At 49.9% G+C, this 13,306-nt stretch overlaps 1 non-coding gene across 1 annotated transcript; it reads right to left on the reverse strand.

Moving 5' to 3' along the window:
- Positions 1 to 1,469: 1,469 nt before the first annotated feature.
- Positions 1,470 to 1,541, reverse strand: TRNAQ-UUG (transfer RNA glutamine (anticodon UUG)). The gene has a single exon. It is a non-coding gene; the product is annotated as a tRNA-Gln (tRNA).
- Positions 1,542 to 13,306: the final 11,765 nt, after the last annotated feature.

A 13,306-nucleotide genomic window follows, 5' to 3' on the forward strand; every position in this document is an offset into this window, starting at 1 on the left:
CGGCCGCGGCAACTACTGAATCGAATAGTATCTGGTCTCTCGATCGAGCAGCCCATGCATGATCGTTCGGGTCTCTTCTCCTAGTTTTGCGTAAGAATCGGCCGGCTCTGTTTGAAACGACAGCTTGTGGGATATTATCCAATCCGATCTGATCAGTTATTCTTAAAGAAAAAACGATTTGACCAGTTGGCACAAAAATCTGGAGTAGTACATGGACGAATGCATGCTGCAAAAGTTTATCTACTCCGTATTTTTGAAACGCCATCCCCTAGGCCGATTTATTAAAAAAAACTTTTATCTATTTTTGAAAAGCGCGGTTAGCTAACGGAAATCCGGCCGAAAACTGTTACAACACAACCACAAAGGGGCACACAGCCGATCTGACACCCACAAGACCCCACACAACGACGAGGTGAGGACACCATGGAGGTTACCCGCAATGACATCGTCGTCACCTCTCCCCGAGCAGTCGATGCTGACTTCAGCATGGACGACCCGTCAAGACCTCGCTGAACAGAAACGACACACGAGGACCTCGAAGGCCAAAGCCAAACAATCAACCGCGGACGTTGAGGACATGCAGCTCCGATTTTGTTGAAGCACTTCATAGGAGAAAGTTGCAAGCCTCGCACTGACCTAGCCTAGCGCAACCTCCGGAGAGCGCCATCCGATGAAACCACCCTCATGGATTCACCATTGCCGCAGGGTGCACGCCGCACACAGGTATGACTTCTCTGTCATAGTGAGAAACAAAGCATAAGCACATCCATTGACGAACCGGATTGCCGACATCAGAAAGACAACCATTGACGAACCGGATTGCCGACATCAGAAAGACAAGCCGCGACCCAGCTCCGCATGCCACCATCATCGTCGCCGCACGAGTCGCAATGCCAACCACTCGCATCACCGGTTGGTCACTAGACAACCGTGATGCTATGCACGTCCAGCTCAAAGGAAGCGTAGAGCAGGATCACCGGTCTTCAAAATCAACACCCCAAAGGAGAAAATGCCGTAGGGACGAAGTCGTTGCCCGACCCAGACGGGTCTAGGCTTTTGCCCGAAGAACCATATACAAGGGTGAAACAAGTCGAAGAAACTCTACGACGACGCCTCTAAAAAGGGGAACAACGCCCGCGGGTCGACGAGGGTCGGGCAAGCTTGCACTCGAAGCATTCCACAACCACCCCCACGCAGCAGGCCAAAGCACGATCATCGGATAGTATTTGGTCTCTCGACCGAGCAGCCCATGCATGATCAGCCGGCCGGCTCCGTTTGAAACGACAGCTTATGGTTTGACCTGTTGGAACAAGAAATCGGAGTAGTACATGCCGCAAAAGTTTATTAGTTGACCTTTTTTTTACGTTTTTTTAATTGACTGTGTTCCACGTTAGATCACAGCTTGATCAGGATTAGTGCAAAAAAGAAGATCGGTCAGCGTTAACAGCAAAAGAATAATGGAAAAAAGGAGGTCCTACCGGGATTCGAACCCAGGTCGCCAGATTCAAAGTCTGGAGTGCTAACCACTACACCATAGAACCAATTGATGCTATTTTTTCTTACAGAACGCTACTAATAATTATGCATCCTAGTCCTTGTCTCCTTTTCTTTGCGGTCTAGTCCTTGTCTCTTATTAAACGGCTTGATTTGTGAGGATGAGCTCCGCAGGTACCAAAGTTTATATTAGACCCCGAGGTAATTCTACAGAACAAGGTCTTGTCTAATCTTTTTTTTTTTGCGCAATGGAGATTTTTCATTAATCAACAATTACAATCCTGCTGACACAAGAGGTCAACCTCACCAGGCACACACCGCAACCAAACCGCAGTTTTAGACAAAGAACGCTCTCAACTGGGCTAGCGTATGGCTAACTTTATTTTGCTCACGTTTTTTGCGAGAAAGCTTTCGATCTATTCATTTTCAATTATGGCAGTACAACGAACACGAGAAATAATAAAAATTACATCCAGATCCATAGACCACCTAGCAATGACTACAAGCACTGAAGCGAGCCGAAGGCGCGCCGCCGTCATCGCCCCTCCCTCACCGGAGTCGGGCACAACTTGTTGTAGTAGACAGTGGAAGTCGTCGTGCTAAGGCAAATAGGACCAGCGCACCAGAATAGCAACCGTCGCCGATGAAGAATAACGTAGATCGAAAGGATCAAATCCGAAGACACGCGAACATAGACGAACAACAACCAGATCCGAGCAAATCCATCGAGGATAGATCCGCCGGAGACACACCTCCACACGCCCACCAACGATGCTAGACGCACCATTGAAACGGGGCTAGGCGGGGAGACCTTTATTCCATCTTCAGGGAGCCGCCGCCGTCTCGTCTTTCTGAACAGGACACAAAGCCTAAAAAACTCGAAGGAAGAACTAACAACAAAGCCCTCCCGCCAGCCCTTGCCAAGATCCACCACGACCCCATGACCCTAAGGTCACTGAAGACGAGGCGGACCTGCGGCGGTGCCGGCAAGAGACACGAACCCTAGATTTTGCTCACGTTTAACCAAACTAATTTTCATGCTGTCGAGTATGTAACAACTACCTTGTGTCTCCCACCAGGGTCGTGATTGGCGACCTATTATGCGTTGTTTCGCTGATCATTTGTGTGAGTGTTGAGCTTGTGGTGGATGGCCGATGTCCGGTATTCGCTGGATGGCCGATGGACGCCAGAAGTCCATAAATATTCCCTTGTTTTGCTTCTGGACAGGTGATGCCGGATTTTCTCTTTCGTCTAGCGTTTCAAACACCCAAGAGTAACAAGATCCTCACTAGAATATAGGGGGGTCAAATTCCTTTTGGTGAAAGTGTAGATCTAGGTCTCCTCCGTCAATCCCTAGCAAATCAACAAGTTTGGTTGGCTAGGAAAGGAGATCGGGCAAGATTGAGCTTTGTTTTTTCGAAACGGAGGCAAAAGTTTTGCCTCATCGATTAATTAAAAAGAAGAGAATTGCCCAGTTAATTTAAGTAAAATCGGGCGAAAACCTACACAAATAGAGCACGGACTAACTACTCACATGGCAAGAAATCCCCCAACCACACAGTCGGCCCTTGCCAAACTCTCCGAATGCATAGCACCCACAAACCCTGACACTACTACTACGCCAAATGAATCCCAACAAGAACACCACAACACAAGACATCATGCACCTCCCAATCCAAGAGGACAAGCCGAGAGACCGAAGATCATCCATCAAGCAACCAGAGACGCCTTGCCTATGACGTCACTCTTGCCTTTGCCCATCTTCTTTTGTTTGCCCCTTATTGGCGTTCCTGTCAGGAGGCAATCAATCGACCTGCCCAAACCAGGTCTAGCAACCTCCACGCTAGCGAGCAAGTCACAAATTTCCTTCGCGAAGAGAGCATTTGAATTTGGAGTTAGAGTAGGTGCCAACACACTTGGCTCAATGGCCATGTCACTCACGGGCATCACCTGCTCGATGGTCGCAGATGAGGGAAGGGCAACAACATCTGGAACTCCGCGCTCGATGACTAACGCCTGACGCCCAATGGACTTGGGTGAGCGAGAGATCGCACCGTCCAAATCACTACTCTCCTCAACATCAACTATCTGGCTCGACTCCAGGGGTGATGTTGGTGGCAAAGCCACACTCGAGATCTTGGGAGGGTCTACCTGCAGTTGCTCGACACACAAAGGCAAAACCAGGCCCCCACACAACTCCCGAAGCTCGGGCATGATCTGTAACACCGGAGTCACAACCACATCATTGTCAAGTCCCTCAGAGGCTAATGGCGGTGAGCTGGCTCTAGCTCGAGGGGAGAAATGACCATGAAGCTCGTCTCCCTTCTCAGCGTCGAAGCTGCCATCGGGCACAACCAAAGGGTGCAACACATGAGTAGTCTGCAACACAGGCGGCGTCAGGGAGAGCCCGCCCAATGCAGCCTCAGCTCGCTCCATGAAGCTCTCCATCCGCAACATCCAACCTTTCATAGAGTCAATGGCATCGCGCAAAGGCTGGACCATTTTCTCAAGCTGAAAGGAAGCCATACCAAGGAGCTCAGAGCGCAGCAGCTCGGCCTGCCTCTCCAAAGTGGGCCGCATCGAGGTATCCGTCGGGGCCATTGAGCCAGCAGGAGCAGAAGCGATCGATGCCCAAGAATCATGACAAAATATCTTCGAGAGGGGCGGGGCTTCTTTCTGGACCTTGTATGGAGATGGAGCTTGTTGGTGCTCGACGGGGAGGCGGGGCAATGGCGACACAGTAGCTCTTCCCAAGGAGCTGAGGCGACGCCATGCATTGCGGCACTCATGCGCTCGATGACCATTCTCAAGGCATCGATAACATCTAAAAGGATCTCGACAATCCGCTACACGGTGTCCAGGAAAGAGACATCTGCAACATCTACCATGAAGCCAAGCAGGGACGGGACGGGGAGCCAAAGTAGGGGCTTGTGACGCCTGGCGTTGCACATCGCGCCGCGAGAGCACCTTCTGCCAACCTCCGCATGTATCCGCTTCACACGCCACGTCTTGCCGAGCAGCCAAAACCGAGGATTTGGTAGCCGGCGGTGGCGTCCGTTGGGCGAGCTCATCATCATCGTCGTCGTCTTCTTCGCCGTCAATGAGGGAGCTCCACGAAAAAGGTAGCTCTGAGTCAAGACCCGTCACAGTATGGACAGGAGCCGAGGACGGCGCTGTTTCCACAGGAGTCATGGACAGCGCTTCAGCAGCAGGAGTTGTGGCTGTGGGCGGCGCTTCAGCAGCAGCAGCCGGGGGGGGGGGGGGGACGACGACGGGGCTTCCACAGGAGTCAAGTAGGACGTAGCAGCACCTACAGGAGTAGGGGATGGCGCACCCACGGCAGCCATCGAGGTTGGCGGTGCGTCACTGACAGAAGCAGCGTCAGCAGAGGCCGAGGACGGGAGACACCCAAGCGGCAGCGGCGGTGAGGACCCGGCCTGGGGAAGCCCCGAGCTATGCACTGTCGGAGATGCAGCTACAACCGGCCTCGGTGGCAGCCCAACGCGGGACAAATGGCCACCAGCGGTCGGGGCAGCCTTGCGGGTGGCCAGGGCAGCCGCGGCCAGCACCGCGGCGGAGGTGGCTGACCCTGACGGAGCAACCGACATCGTGGATGCAGATGCAGGCCGCTTGCTCGATGACGGCGGGACGACGCTCGGCCTGAAGCCTGCGGGCAGCAGCGTGCCAGCCGGGACGCAGGGCGGCGGTGGGGAGGCCGCTGCCGGCAAGGGCCTCGGGAAGCGCTCGGCGGACGGAGCTCCCGCCATGACCGACGCCGCGGACGCAGGCTTAGAGCACAGTCGTGGAGGCATGGTGTCGGATGGAGCGAAGCTTCGCAGAGGAGAGAGAGGAGGTGGAGGGGATCCCGGATCCGGTCTCAGCTGAAGCAGGGGAGGCCGGAGGCAGTAGATCGGGCGGCGCCGCCGCGAGCGCTCACCCGCCGGAAGCGCGAGCGCGAGAGCCTCTCATGTCCTGCGCATAAGATTGAGCTTTGGGTAGTAATGAGAGAGAGAGAAGAGGTAGATGGAGAGAAGAGATAGATGGGAGAAGGAAGAACCCCCTCCTTTTATAATCCCTCCTCAAATCCAACCCATGGACAGAAAAAAGCGCTCAGTACAACCGTACCAGGAAGTAGAACCAGGCTAAGATGACCCGAGCGATACAACCGCCATGGCCACCGGTAGTACCGGTTATTACTGTAATAACCAGAACCACCATGCCACAACCGCACAAGTGTCGCGCCCAACACCAAGGGAAATCACCCCTCGGTGGTGCTTGGGCTGGTTCAACCACCCAACAGGCGAACATGGATGCCTGCAGAGTCCTAAGCGATACAACCGCTTGTCACACTGGTTATACCGGTTATTATCAAATATCCAGAATAACTGGCCAGCCACCGCCCGCGTATCGTTGCCTAACCCGAGGGCATCACCCCTTGAGCGGTGGTTGGACTGGTACTAGGGCCGCGGGTAGTGCTGCTCATGGAAGAAGTGGTACAACCGCCCTAGCGCATGGTACAACTTCCTAGGCCATGGCTGCAGAATGCACCATCCACAGAGGGACCAGTACAACCATGGCCACAAGCGGTACGACCGTTGTGTACCTTTTTCTGCAAAGTTAGAATTGCGGTTCTCTCCTCAAAACAGAAAGGTAGATATATGTGGGTGCAATATATATTTGTGTACGTGATTTGATTTCACCCCCTCTTAATAGTATGGATTTTCTACGACCAAAGATATAATAGCGTTGGAAATTGTCCTCTATCTTTTTCCATCAAGAGGGGTACCTAACCGTCTTGTGTCATATAAGTATGCCTATGTAGCTCAACCACATGATTAATCCACAATTGTTTTTCATTAAAAAAACACCAAAACACTTAATGCTCGGCAACGACCGCCGCAAGTGCGTCCGGGAATAGAGCCACCGAGTATGCACCTCTACCGACCACCGGAGGTACCACATGTTCCCCATCAGTTCGCTTGGGCGAGCAGCGTCCTCGGAGTATGCAGCCCCATCGACCTCTCCTTATTTGGCACAACGGCAATCAACATCTTTGTTTCCTTCCGCTATATAGGTTGACGGACGAGTGCGGGAGGCTGACCAGGCATGCTTTTTGATTGAGGTGTGGCATGCCACGTCGTGTGTGTTGTTAGCTTCCACTAGATCAGTAATCAAGCCAGTAACTGCACAGGTGAACAACACTGGAGAGATTGGTGTGTGTCAGAGATAGGTGTTATTAGTACCACAGAGACACGGGCATCCTCTTCTGTTTTTTTTATTTTACCCATCTAGTTTAATTACGGTTCGGCTACAAGCCTGAGATGTTTGCCTTCATCTCTCCCATGTGTGCCAGAGATTGTTGGCTGGCTTCCTGCTAAACGCTACTGATAACTTTTACGAAAAAGTGCTTTTGGTGACAGTTCCTACTGCTAACTTCAGACAAATCACTATATTATGTCAATTTCTAATAAAAAAACAAATTTACAGCTTGTCAGCAAACAAAAGTGCAGCCGTGAAGAAATCTTTTGCCATTCACTTAAGGCCAACAGTAAATGTGGAAACCTACTGGGATCGTGCAGGCACCTTGCAGACAGTACCATAATTTTGTATTAGTTCTCCCATCAGGCTAGTCAGACGAACAGGGGCTATCTTTTTGCATTGAATATATTGAAAAGTAAGACACATTGCCAACCAGAATCTTAATCCTTCACTAAACATGAAATACATGGTGTGCAAAATCATTTTCTCGGGAACCAAGACATCACTATATTTCACAATCAAATTGTGTATTTGTTCATATTTATACAAAACTTTTATACTTTCTATGCTTTTTTATCAACTTGAAATATGATCTATTATTTGTACTGCTTGTTTATCATAATTTACCACCTAAAATAATGTTTTCTAGAAATATGAATTATTTATTATATTTAGCAAATTATCACTTAGAAATATTTATAAATCGACCATTTAAATGTGAGAACAACAAAAGAAGGACAAATTGCAGCCCCATGCGGGATTAATCAATGAAATGATTATAGTGATTGTGCTTGTGCATATTTATTATTGCCGAATGTCTTGATAAAGGTATCTAATGTGTATATCTAGCAAATATCTTGGCAATGGTTTGTGTTTTCTAATTAAATTGTGAGTACTAGTAAATCTGTACGTATAAGCAGAGAAATCTAGAGTATCACTAGTGGAGAAACGGGATTTAGTCCCGGTTGGGAAAGGCCTTTAGTCCCGAGTCACCAACCGGGACTAATAAATAGAGACTAAAGCCCCCCCCCCCCTCCCCCTTTAGTCTTGGTTGGCCACGATCCGGGACTAAAAGTCCCACCACGTTAGTGACACAGGGACCAAGGGTTTAGGGGTTTAGGATTTTAGGGTTTGAGGGTTTATGGTTTATTTTTCCTTTTCATTTTGTGTTTTCCATTTAATTCTTTTTCATTTCAAACATATTTTACGCTAGTACATACTATACACGTTATGCATATATCATAGAATTTCTCGTACGACCATGCACACACACACACACACACACACACACACACACACACACACACACACACACACACACACACACACACACATATCTATAAAATTTCTCGTACGACCATGCACACACACACACACACAATTTACTATATACAATTTCTTCTACAATTTGCAGATCATTATATGGAGGCATTAGGTGCAATCTCGCAATTTCCTCTTGAAGTGCTCGTATGCGGTCCTTTGGTAGAAGCCTATCCCGCATCTCCACCATCTTTAAAGAAGGAGATCAATATGAATATATTAGTTGTGTGTATATATATTAGATCATGATAAAAATTTTTTGAAATAGCGTTTACGTACCCAAAGATGTCTTGCACCTCTTCGCTTTTCGGTCATAAAGCAAATGTTCTCGCAAACGTAGTATGCACATAAATTAGTCTCCTGTTCCTGCCTCATGCACTTTACGAGAATAGAATTCAATCAAATAATAATTTAGCATGATAATGGTATTGAAACTAGAATTAAAGAGATGCACGGACGTAGCTAGTACTACTTAATTACCTTGGACCGTCGCCATTTCAGTTTTGGTTTCCATTCACCGACAACCTCTTTGATGAACTTTTTCCAAACCCTGTCCGGCAAAGAAAATGAATAAAGGAGTTATTAATTATTTGATATCAGAAAATGAACTAAAGAGGCCGACATAGTGCGATAATGATTGAAATTACCTGTCGAGCATCAAAATCAGGCTGATGTATTCTGTAGGGTCTCTATCGAGTGAGTCCAGTGTTTCAACAGTTCCCTCGTCAACTCTGACGATTAGTAGGATCTAGTGTCATATAAATATGTATGTGTAGCTCAAGCACACGATTAATCCGCAAATTGTCTTGTCATAAAAAAACACCCAAACACATAGGAAATGCCCTTTCACTAGTGTACCACGAAGACGTTTTACTATTTCAAAACTCTGTCTAGTCTCACAGGGAAAAACTAACTTTGACTTTGTCTCTTATCACGAACTATCGGCTTGTTGGCCACTCCCCAACTCAACATGGCACCCAGTGGGTTCGGGTGCGGGTAATGGTTGCCCAAACCCTTGCCCGTCTCATTATTTTTCGGCCAAACCCGTATCTGTATCCGCACCTCGCGTTTGAAGTTGGTCCCATACCCTTACCCGGTCGGGTAAATATACTCATCTCGTCCACCTTACCCAATCCACACTCCACAATGTATTTTTTAGCATTTCCGCATATATGCACAACATTTCAGCATGTATACTTCGAATTTTCAACACATATATACCACATTTTAGCAGTTCAGCACATACATATCACGATTTGTTGTGCCATGGAATACAAAAATGGTATTAATTTTCAAAAGTGGACAGTAGTATGCATGGACCAGATGACACCAAATAATGTACAATTATATTCATGGGTGAGTAGTCTGTAAGTAAACTTCTTAGAGAAACATTCACATATGTTCTTTCTTCTTTTTTCCAATTACAAGACAAACAAGTGGGACACAATTTTTTTCAAACCCTTACCCTAATAGTATTTTTACCCGCCGGGTTCATGGGTAGCGGGGGAAAATATCTGGTGCACCGGAGCTTGTGGTGCTACTGGTGCACCGAACTCACATTGTGCTTTTAAAATGTTGAAAAAGATCTATTCTGGACGCAACTTGCAATTCCACAGCAGGCATATTCTGAATACACATCAATGTTTGGTCGTTCAGTTTCTATGTGCATGCCTAAAATTGTCTAGGTGTTTATTTTCTATGAATGTGCATCCTTTTTTGGTTCAAGCAGAAAATCCACACTACTACTTTGTTCAGTTTGTACCGTATGAACATCTTAACAGAATTCCGCTTCCCTGCACATGTGTCTCATGTTCAGTGGATTCCTCTGGTGGGCGGGCCTAGGATACAACCTTGGACTGTATTGCTATACTTGCAGGTGGTTTTTCTTTGTATGTTCAGGCATTCTTGCAATTGCACATACAGGTTTCATTTTGATCATACATGGATACGATGGATCTACTAGCACGTCACAAGTCTCTATATTGGTAGCTTGAATTTCCTGATCGCTTACAAATAGCTATCGCAGTTAAGCAATACTAGTACTCTGCTAGCACACATGGTTAGGGCATCTCCAGCCGTTGGCCCCAAGGGGGCGTCTAAAAGCGCCGCCTGGGGTGAGCCGGCGCAAAAAATGGCCCTGGGGCGAGTCGGTCCCCAGGGCCGCCCCAAGCGCGTATTAAAATAAAAAAAAGACCGTTCGGCGAAGTTATGGTAAAAACTAGTTAAATTTCGGCCAAACATGGCAAATTTCGGTGAAATTCGCGCATTTTCATTACATTAACCTAATTAAAAAAAGAAAAGCGCTGAAGTCGTCGCCGCCGTCGCCGCCATTGTCATCGTCGGCCTTCTCCTCCTTGACGCGGGCGCCCCTGCTGGACCCCTGCCCGGCGTCGCCATGGCGGACTGGCGGCGGCGCGTCGTCGTCGTCGCTGTCGCATAAGACGACGACCCCGTCTTCATCGCGGCCGCGTCGGCGCTCCTCGAAGCGGCGCAGGGCGGCGCGCTGGCGCTCCTTCTCCTTCTCCCGGCGCGCCTTCTCCATCGAAATGGAGTCCTGGCGCGCCCATTCTAGGGCCGCGCCGTCGTCGTCGAACTCCGCCTTCACACGCGTCAGCCCCGGCTCCGTCTTCACCGGCACCAGCCCCGGCTCCATCTTTGGCTTGACGAAGCGCGGAGGAGCCGACGAGGAGGAGGCGCGCCGGCCGCCCTCGTTGATGACGATGCCAACGCTGTGAGTGCGCCGACCGATTAGCGTCTCCGCCGCGGGCTCGGCCTTGACGCCGAGAAGCGCCGGAGAACCTCCTTGGCGCCCATGTGCGTCGGTGTTGCGACGGGGCGGCCCCCGTCGCAGGATAGGTCAACGGCGGGTTGTTGCCCCCGTCGAGGTATGCCAGCACGCCATCCAGCGTGCGGCCGGGGACGCCCCACCACAGGTGGCGCCCCTCGCTGTTCTTCACACCGCCGACCACCGGCGCGCCGTTGGTGGAGGCCAGGCGCTGCTGCTGGCGGCGCTGGAAGTACGCCGCCCAAGCCGCGTGATTGCCGGCGGCGTACTGGGGGAGGGAGCGCTCGTCGTCGGCCAGGGAGGCGCGCGTGACCTCGACCTCCTCGGCGAAGTACCTGGGCTTCGCCACGGCGTCGGGTAACGGGCACTCCCCCGTCGCTGAGCCGCCACCCCGTCGGCCCGGCGCGCATGTCCGGCGGCACCGGGATGTTCGCCTGGAACAGGAGCCAGGACTCCTGTTCGCGGAGCGAACGGCAGCCGAAGCCATTCGCCGCCGCCTCGTCTCCGGGGAAGCGCTCTGCCATGGTGACGGGCTCGGCGGTGGTAGAGAGGGAGAGAGAGAGGGGCTGCTGGTGGCGCTCGGGAGAGGAAGACGGAGACGGAGAGAGAGGGGCTGGGCGGCGGCGAGGGGCGAGTCTGGTGTGGGCACAGGCGACTGAGAAACCGCCGGCTTTTATAGCCGCTCCGTGCCCGTGTGTACGCGTGTGAGGGAGGGAAGGCGTCGGCGCGCCGTCCCGTGACACGCCGCCCGTGAGGAATCAATGGCAAGGCTGATCGGCGGCAGCCCTGCCATTGATTCCCCGCGGGAACCGAGGCAGTTGGGGGAAGACGAGCCGCCGTGTCCCTGACGCGGCTGGCCCGCGGCTTTTTCACGCCAAAACAGTTCGCCCCCGGGCGCCCCCCAGCGCGCCGGGTTCGGCCTGGGTTCGCCGGCGCTATTTTCGGCCCAGGCCGGCGAAAATCGGGCTCCTGAGGGCGCGACTGGACCGTTTTTTCGGCGCCGGCGCAAAAAAAAACGCCTGGGGAGGCCTTCCTGGGGGCGCGGCTGGAGATGCCCTTACAACTTAGAACAGAGAGGTTAAGAAAAGCCCTAGATAGTACTAGTAGTTCCTACAGTACAAATTTGTTACTACTATATAGCTCTTATTGTGTTTGAACTATATGTTAACTTGTATGGCTTCGACATGAATATGCAATTTCTGCTCTGAAATTTGTGTGATGTTGTATATATGTGCCATGCTTTCGTCCCTCTCTATTTGGCATGTGAACATATTTTCAATCTTTGTTTGGGACAACATACATCACTTTAGAAATTAGAACTCCTTATTGTTGTAGGCTGTGCTTGGTATTGATAAATTACTTTATAATGTTTGTGGGTTTGCTATGAGAGAGAGCAGTCGGTATTAGCGATAGCGTGGTCATGACAATTGATGTTAATAGAGAGCCCAATATCTATCCCGATCTCGCTAATGGTGGGCCTCCTCATACCTTTTCTCATATAGCTTGTCAAATCTTGTTTCTGAAGGGGCAGTTTGTTGGTTCATCATGTGTTGCTAGGTAGTAGCTTAATGTAAACTTTGTCCTGTTACACTAGCTTAGCTAATCTTGGAGTGGACCATTCATTATTCTTCATCACCTCAACATTAGGATAAAATGACCATTCCCTGCTCTATTTATTTTGTCTCATGCACTTCAATTGTATTTATGATGATGGTTTGTGCCATGCAAGACATTATAAATTCATCATGACTGATGCGTGCACCTACTCCTACTCTAGCAGATAACTCTTGTTTCGTTGTTTCCCCTTTGTATGCTCTAGTACTATCCACTAGCAGATTTAGTGTTCCTGTTCTTGCACTAGACTATATCGTACGTATGCCGGATGTAATTTTCTCCTTTTCTAAAATTTGTCACACTTGACTGCCTTGCTCCACTCTGCTTCTTCAAAATGCAGCAGCTTGCTCTAGTAGGTACTTAGTATAAAGTTGGGTCATCTATTTTGGAACGGAGGGATAGTAGCCACTCTGTTTGTGATGGACTCAAATTAATGGATGCCTTCCTTCTCATTTTTTCTCTTCGATTCAGAGCACCAGGTCACCTCCACCTCCGTGAACGGCATCAGCGAGGAAGATGACGATCACTGGGACATGATGGATCCCACACGGTAGCCCGGCGAGCTGGAATAGGTCGTCCGCCCGGACCACCATGGCTCCCCACAGAAGAAGGTCGATCCCATCCCTTTGTTTTGTTCGTTTTTCCAAAGTGATTGGTACTCTGCCGTAGAAAACATGGTTGCTGATAGATATTGATCAGAAAAAGGGACCCCTCTCCTTGTGTTGAGAAGAACATGCACAATCGAGGGGCTCTGCTCTCTAATTTATTTTTATTCCCTTGGTTGGTTGCTCAGTGCTCCTGTTCTTCGACTGGACTGAACATGGTGCAGAAAAC

The sequence above is a fragment of the Triticum aestivum genome, chromosome 2A (genome assembly GCF_018294505.1).
Source record: "Triticum aestivum cultivar Chinese Spring chromosome 2A, IWGSC CS RefSeq v2.1, whole genome shotgun sequence".
In the NCBI taxonomy this organism is placed as follows: domain Eukaryota; kingdom Viridiplantae; phylum Streptophyta; class Magnoliopsida; order Poales; family Poaceae; genus Triticum; species Triticum aestivum.